The following is a 13,341-nucleotide window of genomic DNA, read 5'->3' as shown; positions in this document are numbered from 1 at the left end:
AGTAGCAGTAAATAAAATCTTGATAATGGGGACATGGGGGATCAGGTGAACACAATGTAGAAAATAAACCAAATTTTCAAAAATTCATTTTACAGAAACATGCATTTAAATTGCTCTTTAGGTGCTCTTACATGTTGTTGTTTATAGAGTAAAGTTTAAATTCATTGTTTAGTTACAGCTCAGTTGGTAAGTGTGTTCATGAACAAGGTACAGTTTGAGCTGTTTATTTAAGACAGGCAAATACCACCAGGCAAAGAAAAAGGGTCTTCCCTTCTGTAGAGCACATATGTAGGAAACACCGAGTTTATGTTGATTCTGATGACAATGTTAGAGTCAATAGGAGCTTAAAGTTAAATGCTTGATAGGATTTGTATAATCAGGAAAAATAAAATTCAGTGCAGTTGTGTTCAAGTACTTTTGTTTTTGCTTCGCATTTTAAAAATGCTTCTAGAAGAAGTAATGTTTTATTGATTAGCCAACACAACAGTTTTTTACTATGTATAAATTATTGCTAGGTGTTTCAGCAAATTCTGGTTATAAAAGCAACTGAAGTCAACAATATTTGGTATACTATAACTCCTTACTGAATATTTTTTGTGTTTCAATTAACTTTTTTCCTCCACAAGTGATAAATAATGAAGTAAATATGTAGTTATAAATAGTTTTGTCATGGCTGAACATTCCTGTTTCATAAGAAGCAATCATTTTTGGATATACAAGCTCTGAGTAAAATAATTACATTTACCTTTTAATTGATGCTTAAGCCTCTTTAAGATCATCATTAGCAAGGCTCCTTTAATGATTAGCCAGAAAACTAATTTCACATAACTAGCACTTTTCTGACACCAAGCAGTCCACCATTATGCAAGAGGGGAAGAGAGTGAAAGAATTTTTGAAGCAACCCACACAAGAAACTTCTAGAACAGATATTCCCAATGGCCACAGAGGGTGAATATTCGGAACCATATAATAAAACTCCTATGAGAAGAAGAGAAATTTGTTTCACATCATCATCACTTTGAAATGGTGGGTTGGGTTTCAGACATTCTGTTTTCCCTGTATGAATACAGAACATCTATAGTAGCAAATGCCTGTGCAGGCTGTGCAAACAAAAATAGAAAGATTTCCATTTCAAAATATTCCCGGATATTGTTGAGGTTGAAGGAAGAAAAATAAATCTAGATCCGTTTTATAGCATTTTAAGTTGATGTTTACAGTTGCTACAGAGGAAATCAGGTTTGCCCATTGTTTCAAGACAATGATCCTATTGATAGTGTTCTTAATGTCCCCAAACATAAGATTCCTCTATGTAGATAGAGGAAGATTGATGCAATGCCTTTAATGAAGACAGATTCCATTACTTTCTGCTTACTTCAAAGTTTCCAAGACTACAGATCAGAACCTAACTTGAAAAGGACAAATTCTATTCCCTCAGTGTCTTCTGATACAGGTTACCATTCCAGATTACTTTTAAAAACTTATGTGTTGATTTTATTAAAGTAATAATTAGGATATTAGATTTTACTCAGTGATTTTTTTTTTATTTTTGCTATCACAATCTTAAACTAATTTCCCTTGTCATACCAAGTTAACTGACTAAACAATTAGAAACAATACAGGAAGGTAGTGACTACAGCAATTAGAATAATTTGAGTTTTTTCCTCCCCTCAGGTGTTTTATACCTTTCAATGAATCAAAGAACATATCCTGATTTGAATTTAGAAATTTTTTACACTACAAAAGAATTTCACATAAGAATCAGAAATCAGTAAATATTCTTTTGGTCTTTCTGGTTGAAAACAGACATATTTTTAAGTTACTTTACAGTTGCCAGCATTTACTATCTCATAAGTAATTCCTACCTGATTTTATTCTCCATATAGTGTAACACAAATTTCCTAATTTGTAGCATTTAGCAAATAATTATCAAAGGCGTCCTTTATATCTCCCAAAGAAGTGATTTTAAGAACATTTTAGGAGAAATATGTCATATATTAAAAAGTGTGTGTTGTAAACTTTCTTTAGTGTGTTCTAATTTGAAAATGTCAGTCCAATTATATTTTTTAAACTTCTATGTTTCAGTTTAACTTAGTGCATTGAATAAAACACCATGGTTGTTGTCAAGAAGTTATAAATAATTTATAAAGCATAAGGCAAATTTTTTGAGATTAAACACCAGTGTTGTATGCACTGTGATGAAAGAATGATACACCACTCCTGTCATCTGAGAGTGGTAAGGTGATACTTTACAGGAGATAAAAGCCTGAAATTGTTTGGAAAACTTTAGTGCATCCACCAAACCAGAAACCTGCCGATAACATATTATCAATTATTCTAAAAGTTCTTGGAAAATTAATTTAGTATTATCTAACCCCAAATTGTCCTGTCAATTCCGCATTTAAAAAGTAATTTTCCATATGATAAATGTAAAATTCGAAATAATATTGATCACTTTTGTTGAAATGCATCGAATATTTTTGCTGAATAGTGAAAGTACTTTAAAACTCTCGATTGTTCTTTTTACATGTTCTTATTATCCTTAAATTTATAACTTTTACCTTCTTTCTGGTCTCTGTAATTGGAAAACATAGGGAAAATTGTTGCTAGAAAGTTTAATGCATTCCATTGTGGTTTATGGGTACGAAGTCTAACTCATCAAAAGTGTATTATGTAGCTTGATTAGCCTTCTTGCAAAGATCTTTTGGAATCATATCACATACTTTGCATGCAATTAGAAGCAAAGATGTGGATGAATACAGGGAAAACGGACTTGATGTCTTTGATTGTGCTTGCTGAGCTCCAGAATTGAAATGGAAATGTTTTCATAATTACCATTTATTTTAGCTTCATGTCAATCTCTACTTGTATTTCTTTTTATAAACAACAACCATACAGATAAAAACATTAAAAATAAAATTATGTGCTATGGAGGACACAGAACAAGTTATGAATTTTGGCTTTGAGGAACTGTGAGGTTTTTTTAATTTATTTATTTGAAAGGCAGAGATGGGGCCGGCACAGCGGGTTAACAGCCCTGGCCTGAAGCACTGGCATCCCATATGGGCGCCAGTTCTAGTCCCAGCCACTCCTCTTCTGATCCAGCTCTCTGCTATGTCATGGGAAAGCAGTAGAAGATGGCCCAAGTCCTTGGGCCCCTGCACGCATGTGGGAGACTGGAAAGAAGCACCTAGCTCTTGGCTCCTGACTTCGGATGGGCACAGCTCCAGCCGTTGCAGCCATCTGGGGAGTGAACCAGCAGATGGAAGACTCTCTCTCTCTTTGTCTCTACCTCTCTCTGTAACTCTTTCAAATAAATTTTAAAAATCTAAAAAAAAAAAAAAAAAAAAAAAAAAAAAAAAAAAAAAAAAAAAAAAAAAAAAAAAAACAGGGTAGAGATACAGAGAGGCAGACACAGACAGACAGAAAGCAAACTCCCATCTGCTGACTACTGCCTGGCTGGGCCAGGCTGAAGCAAGGACCTAGGAACTCAGTCTGGGTCTCCCATGCAGGTGACTGGAATGTAAGTACTTGAACCATTACCGCTGCCTCCCAGCATGTGCTTTAGCAGAAAGCTGGAATTAGGAGCAGTTCAGAGACTCAAAAGCAGACATTCGAATATGGGATGCAGCCCATGTGGCATCTTAACCACTATGGCACATGTCTGCCCCAAGCAGCTAAAGATCACCATAAAAGAGAGATGAAAGGTGACTTAAAAATGAATGGCTGAGGAGTCAGTGTTGCTGGAGTTATGGGGTAATGGGATAAGCCATTGCCTGTGATGCCAGCATCCCATAAGGGCACAGTTCGTGTCCCAGCTGCTCCACTTCTGATCCAGCTCCCTGCTAATGCACCTGGAAGAACAGCAGAAGATAGCCCAAGTGCTTGGACCCCTGCACTCACATGTGAGACCCAGAAGAAGCTATCTTCAGTCTGGCCCAGTAGTTATGGCCATTTGGGGAGTTAAACAGCAGATAAAAGATCTCTCTCGCTCTCGCTCTCGCTCTCTCTCTAACTCTGCTTTTCAAATAAATGAATGACTTAAATAAATAAATAACCTCATAAAATAAATGAATGGCCAAGATAAAAAGTAAAGAGGAAAATAACTTCAGAGAAAGCCTGGTGAGGAAAACAGCAGATGAGTTTTGGGAATAAATCCAGTAGAAACAATCAGAAGATAAAGAAGGCAGGAAGTTCATGAAGCTAAAACTGCTGATAATGAGGGAGTGATTGTAATACTAAATTGCCAGACTCAAGGAGCTGCAGCCAGGCTGGATCAGGGCAGGAGAGATCTGGAGGTTCTGAGTCTGCTCTCAGCCTGTGCTCAGGTCTGCTCATTTTCAGCTCTTCCACATTTGCCTTTCACATTTCAAAAGGCAACCCTATGAATGTTATGAAGATTGAAGGCAGCTAGGGGACTCCTTTTGATGAATTTCTGCAATTTATTTTCTCCTTTTACTATCCTATTTTAATGAACAGAATAACACATAGGGGAGGTTCATTTTCTAACAATGTTCTTTTCACACCAAACTCCAAGGCAACATCTGAGAGCCTGCAATTTAGCATTGGAGGGGCTGTGCCGGTGATGAGAGGGGAAGTGGTTTTTAGATGAGGCACAGCTGAGCCAAGCTGACACCGCGAGAACTTCAGGTCACTAGGGATTCCCAGGCCATTTGCTGCAGAAGGACTAATGGCAACCTCAGGTCCTGGGTGGATGCCAACTAGGATAATTGCTTGGGGAAAAATTAACTTGGGTAAATTGAAAACTGCTTTTTGCTCATCTATTAAACAATCTGGAATCTCTTGTTTTTCCATATGGTTTTTGTTTCTGGGCAGCCTGATTACAGCTACAGGCTGTATATTTTATGTTATTCCTTGTAGAACATTGGGTAACTAGAAAAGGTTTAGATAATTGAATTAAATTTGGGGTACACTGCTTCAAATATGTAGGATTTGGGGTGAGCTGCATTCTTGAGCCTTTTAAGGTAGTCATTAGCAAGTACATTGTGGCTACAGAAGATGAAATTTATCTCATTAATTTTAATTGGAGAAAGTAAGTCATCTTTACTTCCTTTTCCTAAAGCCTACACTTCATTCCACCGTTTAATTATGTTATTAATGCACCTCACCAAAAAAGCAGTTCATCTCTTCTTAATCTCCTAATAAGCGTCCCACAACAGTTCATCCAAAACTTCCCCACTGTTTGCAGGCTCTCAGCTCTCCACATTCATTCTCAACACATGAGCTCACTCCTGTTTTATGAAGGAGCTCAAAGTCAGTTAGCACTCATTTCTTCATCTGTTCTCTTCCAGTCTGGGTTTATACACCTATCACATCTCTTTGCCTAATTTAGTTTCAAGGAAAGAGGTGTTTCCTTTACTTTCTGAGCTCAGTTCTCACTGTCTGGGCCCTTCCCTTCTCCAATTACGGCCCAAAATTGCAGAAACAGCATCATGGGGTGGGGGGGGGGGGGTTTGTTCCAAGTGCAAAATCTCAAAATGCTTGCTTGAGGTAAGAATCAAAATCTAGATATCTGGAAGATCCCAAGGTGATTTGGACACAGATTCGTATTTCATTTTCGGTCCTACTCAGTCTACATCCTCTAGAGCTATTTTTCTTTTTATCATGACTTTCATCACACTATGTCAATTCCCTCCTCTCTGTTGGCTTTTTAAGTGCTTACAGCTTTTTCTATCTTATAAATCCTTCTCTTCCTACCACTACTCACTTAAATTATATTTTGCAAGATTTCTTAAGATATCCTTACCTAATTGCTTTGTTTGCCTTTGCACCTTTCATGATGACTCCCAATATTTTACGTCTTTGTGGAATTTGGCACTGCTCAGCATTTTCCTGAAACTTTCTGCGCTGGCTTTCATGACACTGGACTCTGTCCAAGGCTAAGGCACAGTATCAGTCTTTTTTTTTTCCTGATCTCAAATACCACTGAAGGATTAGCAGATGAGAGCCTGCATCACTATAAACATGAGACACTTTAATCACAAGTGTGATTAAATAATTGGGCTCCCATAATTGTACAATTCTAGGGTAAATGAAAGTAAAATCCAGATTTTTTCAAAACAAAAGGGAAGAAGGAGTCTTAAAGTAAAAATTTTAGAGACTACAAGTGGTACAGGTCCCCATTCGACTTTTGTTTTGTATGTCATTTTCTTTCTTTCTTCCTTCCTTTCTTTCTTTCTTTCCTTCTTTCTTTCTTTCGATTTATTATTTCCTGAAAGGCAGAGTTACAGAGAGGCAGAGGCAGAAAGAGAGAGAGAGGTCTTCCATCTGCTGGTTCACTCCCTAGATGACCACAACAGCCAAAGCTGTGCTGATCGAAAGCTAGAAGCCAGGAGATTCTTCCGGGTCTCCCACATGGGTGCAGGGTTCCAAGGAGTTGGGCCATCTTCTAGTGCTTTCTCAGGCCATAGCAGAGAGCTGGATCAGAAGTGGAGCAGCCGGGACTCAAACAGGTATCCCTATGGGATGCCAGCACTGCAGGTGGCAGCCTTACCCACTATGCCACAGCACCGGCCCCAGTAAGCCATTTTCTAAGGGAAGAAATAAATGAGTGAACAGCTTTTACATTTTTATTCATGATTGAGGACTTAGGTATGAAAATTATTTCTTTGATGAGGTCACTCAACTGAATTCTTACTCTCCCCCTAACTTGATGAAAGTAAATTTAGGGATCACAAAAATGTCAATACAGAAAGTTACAAAGAAAGCATGACCCAGAATTCCAGTCCTTCAGTTTATATTTTGGGATTCGTGTGTAGGTTTCAGAGAGAGAGAAAGAGAAATAAAATACACAAACTTTTTTGTTACTATATTTGAGCTCTTCTAAGTTTCTAAGTAAAGCACACATAGCTATTTTATTTTTTTAATTTCTCAATATCATTCTGGTGAATGGCTATGACAATTTATTTCAACAATTGTTTACCATTCTTTTCAATGTCTTACTCCTTTAAATAATGTTTAAATGAACATTAATATGCAATCCCTTATTTATTTATCATATTATTTTCATTAAATACCAAAAATGGAATTTTATGTAAAGGTTATGTATATTTTGACTGTAACTGTATATTGCCAAGCTATGCACCCATTCACAGTGTATGTGACTGCTTATTTCTCTTGATAATTTACCAACATGTGCAGGGGCAAGATTAATATCATTTAAATGCAGGGCTGGATCCTGTCTGCTTGAAATTTTGATAGCTTGATCACTATAGACTTTCTTGTATTAATTTGCATCAAAACATTATTACTGAGTTTTAGTGACCTTATTAAATTTGATGCCTTAGGCAAGTAATTTGTCTCACCCTTAGTCTCAACCCTGAATATTGGACCACACCCCTAAAAAACAAAAACAAAGAAAAAGCCAATGTGACTGATATGATAATAGTTAATGATTACTTTCACATATTTTTTTAATTTTTAATGAGGGTGATCAACTTTTCACATTTAATGATAATTTCTATTCCCTCCTCTAAATTGTTTGTGTTATCTCAACTTTTCTTTAGTTATTGAGAAAGGCAAACTGAGAGATATCTGTCATCTGCTGGTTCACTCCCCACATGCCCACAATAGGCAGGGACTGAGGCAGATTGAAAAACAGCAACTCAGAACATAATCTGAGAATCCCATGTGGGTATGGCAAGGAGCTAAGTACTTGCACCATCACCTGCTGCCTCCTGGGGTTTGCATTAGCAGGTAGCTGGATCAGAAACAGAGCCAGAACTCAAATATGGGTTAAAGGATGCAGACATCCCAAGCAGCTACACCAACCACCTACCTCTCATTGCCAGCTTTCTATAGGATGCTGTCTTCTGCTTTTTGAATTGTAGAAACTCTTTTTATACTCATCATACAGTTTGTAGTAATTTCCCAACCTGTTTTTTTTTAAACCTTCAAGATGTTTTTGGCATGATTCTTTTCTACATAGAAGTTTGAAAATTTTTTGTAGTTATGATTTGAATGCCAAGACTGATTATTACAAAAAATTAACCTTTTAGCTCTCCTTCATTCTTCAAATATTCTTTCCTAAGAGAGCTGAAAGACCAAGGATTCCTTGCTCTTGAGAAAATGTTAACTATTTTTTCAACCTTTAATAGTTTGAGGGGCTGACACTGTGGTTTAGAGAGTAAAGCCGCCACCTGCAGTTCTGGGATCCCATATGGACACCGGTCCAATTCCTGGCCTCTCCAACTTTCTGCTATGGCCTGAGAAAGCAGTAGAAGATGGTCCAAATCCTTGGGCCTCTGCACCCACATAGGAGACCGGAAGAAGCTCCTGTTCCTGGCTTCAGATTGGTCCAGCTCCAGCTGTGGCGGCCAACTGGGGAGTGAACCAGTGGATAGAAGACCTCTCTCTCTCTCTCTCCCCCCCCACCTCTACTTCTGCCTCTCTGTAACTCTGCCTTTCAAATAAATAAATAAATCTTAAAAATATTTAATAGTTTGAGTATTTTCAAATACATTACCAACGCCCCTTTTAATAGGAAAAGTGGAAGCACAGATAGGAGAGAAACGAAGTAGAGAATCAGAAGGTAGTGCGGAGTCTCCCCCGTCATGGCAAAGAGCTCTACAGAGAAGACACTTTCAGAGCTGCCTCTGGGAGGGCACTGGGGAGACGGCACAATCCCAGAGAGGATGGGGTGTGGGTTTCAATCATTCCTGCAGGCAGAAGAGACTCTGTCTCCAAGAGGCACTGAAGCCACAGGAGAGCTGCCCACTCACAGGACCTTCTATGCACCGGATACTGAGAATGGCCATGTGAGAAAATCCCCCAGAATCAAAGCCACTGACATTTGCCTCATCCTTCCCTGCTCCACCCTCAAACCCACCTAACCTTCCTGCTACGACAATAGCATCTCTAGCGGCACTGCCATCTTGGGGCAGAAAAGAGTATCAATTGTAATAAGGTTGTAATTAGATTAATTTAAAGAAAATAAAGTCTTACTGCCTCTATACTTGAGTTTGCAAACATAAGTGCTAAATGATTAACTTTAACAATCTTCTTAGGTTTTTTATTTTTATGTAAAGCTCCCCCTCTAAGAAAGAAAAATTATCTGTTGATTTTTCTAGTTGTTTAATGGCTTCAAATTTATTCTTGAATCTTTAATTCATCATAGTTTATTTTAGTGTATTTTGTATATAGTAGGAATGTAATTTTAAAACTAATTCCCAAATAGCCAATTTAATATCATCTAAATCACATATAAACTGGACATCCTAGTATGCAAAGTCAGAAGTTGCTATTTTTCCTCTTTGTACATTTTATCTGTCTAGTCCTTTCCTACCTCCCTTCAGCTTTTTTCCTCTTTCTACTTAATCCACCATGAAGCCAATGTGATCTTTCTAAAAGGCAAATCTGCTCATGCCACACAATTACTGACAAATATTTCAAGGACTATGTTGGAGAAAAGGAATCTACTGTCAGGCAGTACCAGAATTCCAAGTTTTAACAAAAATATGTGGTACTGGGGATGGTGCTGTGGTGTAGATGCCTCTGCCTGCAGTGCTGGCATCCCGTACATAGGTACGCCTGTTTGAGTCCCAGCTGCTCTACTTCCAGTCCAGCTCCTTACTACTGCACCTGGGAAAGCAGTGTTCGGGTCCCTACATGCACGTGGGAGGCCCAGAAGAAGCTCCTGGCTCCTGGCTTTTGTCTGGCCCTGCCCCAGCCTTTGTGGCTATTTGGGGAGTGAACCAGTGCATGGAAGATTCTCTCTGTCCTTCTCTGTCTATCTCTGCCTTTCAAATAAATAAATAAATCTTTAAAACTATGCACATATTATATATATATGATATATATATGGTATATATGGTACAGGGGCAGAATTTTGCTGAAGCTTGAGATGCTTATATCCTGTATCACAGTGCCTAGATTCCAGTAACACTTCATTCCCAATTCCAGCTTTCAGCTAACATACACCTTGAGGTACAGCAAGTGATGGCTCAGAAGTTGGGGTCCCTGCCACCCACATGGGAGACCCCTTTGAGTTTCTGGCTCTTGACTTTAATCTGGCCCAGTCCCAACTGTTGAGGCGTTTGAGCAGTGAACCTGCAGGGAGATGATTCATTCTCTCTCTCTCTCTCTCTCTCTCTCTCTCTTTCTCTCTGGGTCAATGACTTTTTTTTTTTTTTTTTAATAGGCAGAGTTAGACAGAGAGAGACAGAGAGAAAGGTCTTCCTTTGCCATTGGTTCACCCCCTAAAAGGCCGTTGCTGCCAGCGCACTGCGCAGATCTGAAGCCAGGAGCCAGGTGCTTCTTCCTGGTCTCCCATGCGGGTGCAGGGCCCAAGGACTTGGGCCATCCTCCACTGCCTTCCTGGGCCACAGCAGAGAGCTGGACTGGAAGAGGAGCAACCGGGACAGAATCCGGCGCCCCAACCGGAACTAGAACCCGGGGTGCCGGCTCCGCAGGCGGAGGATTAGCCTAGTGAGCCGCAGCACCGGCCAATGACTTTTAAATAAATACAATAAATACATAAATGAAAATCTAGAGAAAACTTGATACAAATCTGAATTGCCAAACAGTGAAGGATCTTGTCTTATAAAGAATTAATTCCTCTTTTGGTTCTCTATGAAAATAATTTCCAGCTGGGAGACTTCTTGTCAGAAATGCTGTGGAAGAGACTCTTTCATAAGTAGAAGTTTGGAAAATTGTGCTAAGTGTGTGGAATTCCATACAGCCAGAACTCAAAATAAAATGAATTCAAGAAAAGAACTACAGGCCGGCGCCGCAGCTCACTAGGCTAATCCTCCGCCTGCAGCGCTGGCACACCAGGTTCTAGTCCTGGTCGGGGCGCCGGATTCTGTCCCGGTTGCTCCTTTTCCAGTCCAGCTCTCTGCTGTGGCCCGGGAGTGCAGTGGAGGATGGCCCAGGTCCTTGGGCCCCTGCACCCCATGGGAGACCAGGAGGAAGCACCTGGCTCCTGGCTTCAGATCGGCACAGCGCACCGGCCATAGCAGCCATTTGGGGGCAGAACCAACGAAAGGAAGACCTTTCTCTCTGTCTCTCTCACTGTCTAATTCTGCCTGTCAAAAAAAGAAAAGAAAAGAAAAGAAAAGAACTACACTTGTTGATGTATCTCCTGCATAAACATATTCATTTCTTGGTAGAATTTTACAAAATATTATATGGTCATTTGGGATGACTGTAGAGTTTTTTTCACAGTAGAAAATTGTGAAGTTTGTAATGATATGCTATTAAGTGTTGTGTTTAATGATTTTAGAATAATTGAATTTAATTTTGTAGGTATCTAATATTTTTATTTATGAATATTTCCTTTGCTATCAATATAATATTCTGATCAAATGTTAACATATATTCTCTTAGTCTTAAATATTTAACTGTGACCTACTAAATATACAGAACTGTATTAGCCAGAATTTCATCTTAACATAACTCATTAAAGTAATTTCTTTTAGTATGAAGTAATATTAGATCACACCTTAGGTTTAAATTTTGAAACAAAAAGTTTTATTATACTTTGTTAGCAATGTTCATCAGCTCAGCCTTGATTGTTGTATGTAAAGGGAGCAGGTAGGGCATCAGAACTTCGTGGTTTAGTGATGCAGTCTCTGAACCAGAATTTAGTTAAGAGCAGAGCTGCAGGGTTACCAATATATTAGGACTGAGGTCACAGAAGGGAATCAAATGCCTTATGCCTTGATTTGATTATTATTAAATGTTTCCCTTCAGGAACGTTACATTAATTTTCAATTTCAGAAAGAAAATTACTTTTCAATGCTTAGAACAGGCTGCTAAGTTCATCCAAAACCTGGACATTTGCCAACTGCCTTGAGATAGTCTTGATAGATAATTTCCACCTTCCTCCTCCCTGCGTGCACTATGTTCAATTGTCTAGTGGGTGAAAAATATAATTTTGTACTAAACGAATTTCTGCATCTGCTATTTGGAGTATTTATATGATCTGGACACTAATTCACAAGGGGCCATTTGCCTGGATAAAGACTTTAAATATATAGTGGTTGTGAATTCTGCATATTTGCCAAAAAATGTTCTTAATAATATTTCTCTTTTTTTAATGTATACAATTTTAACTGTGAAGGAGTTCAGATGACGGGGGATGGTAGAGGAAAGGAACAGCTCACTCAATATAGAAATGTTTGGGTGTCTACTGTGTCTACAGCACTCTCAAAACTTTTTTCTCCCATGGATAGCATACTGTTTTAACAAATCTACCTACTAAATTTTCTAGATTGCACATAAGTGGATTGACACATGTCAGAACACTCCAAGCTTTAAAATTCTTACTTATTTAACATCAGTATGAGCACTTTTTTGTGTTTTAGTCTAATTTGGGACTTTTTCAATGAGTACTACATTCTTTGTACCAGTTTATACATGGTGCAAGCTGTGAATTCACTAATGTAGCAGAGAACTTAAAAGTGCAATGCCACAGTCAGATGTTTTAGTGCAGTTTTTCCCAACCTCAGTCCAGCAAACACAAAATTGAGTATATTTCAGTTCTTGTATATCAATAATCCATAGCTGTATGGCAAACCACCTAAAATTGCAGTGACTTTGAAAACCACCACTTATAATTGCTCACCAATCTGGGTTGCCTGAGGGGGTCCCCTGGTGGTCCCAGCTACAGTGGGGTGTATGTTCTCTGAACCTCCTGGGAAGCAGAGCTGTGTCTCCTCACAGGGCTGACTTCTTCACATAGCAACCGGATTCAAAAGTGTCCAGTTACACTTAATCCCCATGTAGGACCTCTGTCCTTAATGAGTTGTAATATGAGAATCGACTGTAAATCCTCTTCTCAAATTGGACTCTATATCTTGTGTGTACGTGTGGGTGCAAACTGTTGAAATCTGTGCTTAACATGGAGTTGGTCCTCTGTGTATAAAATCAAAATAAAAATGAACCACAATGGGCTGGTGCCACGGCTCACTTGGCCAATCCTTCACCTGCGGCGCCAGCACCCCCAGTTCTAGTCCCGGTTGGGGCGCTGGATTCTGTCCCTGTTGCTTCTCTTCCAGTCCAGCTCTCTGCTGTGGCCTGGGAAGGCAGTGGAGGATGGCCTAAGTGCTTGGGCCCTGCACCCACATAGGAGACCAGGAGGAAGCACCTGGCTCCTGGCTTCAGATCCAGGCAGTGCGCTGGCAGCGACGGCCTTTTGGGGGGTGAACCAATGGCAAAGGAAGACCTTTCTCTCTGTCTCTCACTAACTCTGCCGTTCAAAAAAAAAAAAAAAAAAAAGAACCAATATATTCCTAAAGTTGTATCTATGAAAAAATGCATTCATTAAATAAAAAACTTTTTTAAAAAGTGCAATTATAGATGAGCAGTCTATGAATGCTTCAG

Source organism: Oryctolagus cuniculus, chromosome 3 (assembly GCF_964237555.1).
Source record: "Oryctolagus cuniculus chromosome 3, mOryCun1.1, whole genome shotgun sequence".
Lineage (NCBI taxonomy): Eukaryota > Metazoa > Chordata > Mammalia > Lagomorpha > Leporidae > Oryctolagus > Oryctolagus cuniculus.
Note: the sequence above shows the minus strand (reverse complement) of the source record.